At 41.4% G+C, this 1,678-nt stretch overlaps 1 long non-coding RNA gene across 3 annotated transcripts in view; it reads right to left on the reverse strand.

Annotated features, from left to right (window-relative positions):
* Positions 1-411: 411 nt before the first annotated feature.
* LOC121025014 (uncharacterized) overlaps positions 412-1,678 on the reverse strand; it is a 292,979-nt gene continuing 291,712 nt past the window's right edge. For all 3 annotated transcript variants that reach the window (XR_005787906.1, XR_005787905.1, XR_005787907.1), the window contains one exon: positions 412-693. This is a non-coding gene — a long non-coding RNA (uncharacterized LOC121025014). The remainder of the gene's footprint in view (positions 694-1,678) is intronic.

The following is a 1,678-nucleotide window of genomic DNA, read 5'->3' on the forward strand; positions in this document are numbered from 1 at the left end:
AATAATTGTATGCTTTTCCCCTTTTTTGTTAATATGATTAATCAGATTGATTGATTTTCTAATATTAAACCACCTTTGCATAGCTGGAATTAAACTCAATTGGTTGTTGAATTAAATTATTGTTTCCCTAGAAGAAGACACTGAGTCAAGTACAGGAATACAAGGAAGTGATTCCTGAAAACACCAGAAGTGCTCCCTCTTTTTCTTTTTCCCTCTGTTTCTCTGCAAACACACACACACACACACACACACACACACACATACACGTGAATGGGGCAATAAACATATGAATATATATGCATGGATGTATAATGAATGTAATTTGGGGATAGATACATGTGTATATTTATATGTGTATATTGTTAGGGTCAGGCGTAGGCTAGGGTAAAGGTAAGAGTCAAGAACTAAAAATTTTAGCAGTCAAAGGCTTTATTGGGAACAAGGGTCTCGGGCGAGGTTCCATGACTCAGAGAGAGAGAGAGGAGTCAGGGAAGTCGCGCCCGGGTGTGGTGGGTTGGGGTTTTTAAGCTGCAGCGGTTCAGGGTTTAGGTCCCGTGGGCCTTTTTCGCGTCAGGTTGTGCTGTCACTCGGTGATTGGTTGACCTCCAATTCGTTCCAGCACGGGACTCGGGGCTTTTCCTTGGGTTGCGCTGGCAAGATGGCCGTCCCCTCTACTGTGGTTCCAAGGACATCCTAACATATATAAAGCATATTAATATATATTATAGGTGTATATGTATTGGATTTGATTGGCTAATATTTCTTATTTTCTCTTTTCTTGTTTTTTAAATTTTTTTAATGTTTATTTTTTGAGAGAGAGAGAGAGAGTGTGTGAGCAGGGGAGGGGCAGAGAGAGAGAATGAGACACAGAATCTGAAGCAGGCTCCAGGCTCCGATCTGTCAGCACACAGCCCGATACAGGACTCCAACTCACAAGCTGTGAGATCATGACCTGAGCTGAAGTCAGATGCTTAACTGACTGAGCCACCCAGGCATCCCTTTTCTTTTCTTTTTTTTTTTTTAAGTAGGCTCCATGCCCAACATGGGGCTTGAATTCATGACCTTGTGATTAAGAGTTGCATGCCCTACAGACTGAGCCACCTGGGCACCCCTGATTGGCTAGTATTTCATTAAGAACTTGTGAGACTATGTTCATGAGAGAAATTGGTCTATAATGTTTCTTTCTTGTAATATCCTTGTCAGGTTTTGGAGTCAAGGTTATAGTGATCTCATCAAAAAAGGAAGTGCTCCTGCTAGGAATTTATCCAAGGGATACAGGAGTACTGATGCATAGGGGCACTTGTACCCCAATGTTTATAGCAGCACTCTCAACAATAGCCAAATTATGGAAAGAGCCTAAATGTCCATCAACTGATGAATGGATAAAGAAATTGTGGTTTATATACACAATGGAATACTACATGGCAATGAGAAAAAATGAAATATGGCCTTTTGTAGCAACGTGGATGGAACTGGAGAGTGTGATGCTAAGTGAAATAAGCCATACAGAGAAAGACAGATACCATATGGTTTCACTCTTATGTGGATCCTGAGAAACTTAACAGAAACCCATGGGGGAGGGGAAGGAAAAAAAAAAAAGAGGTTAGAGTGGGAGAGAGCCAAAGCATAAGAGACTGTTAAAAACTGAGAACAAACTGAGGGTTGATGGGGGGTGGGA

The sequence above is a fragment of the Herpailurus yagouaroundi genome, unplaced genomic scaffold (genome assembly GCF_014898765.1).
Source record: "Herpailurus yagouaroundi ecotype Mexico unplaced genomic scaffold, PumYag 67440, whole genome shotgun sequence".
In the NCBI taxonomy this organism is placed as follows: Eukaryota; Metazoa; Chordata; class Mammalia; order Carnivora; family Felidae; genus Herpailurus; species Herpailurus yagouaroundi.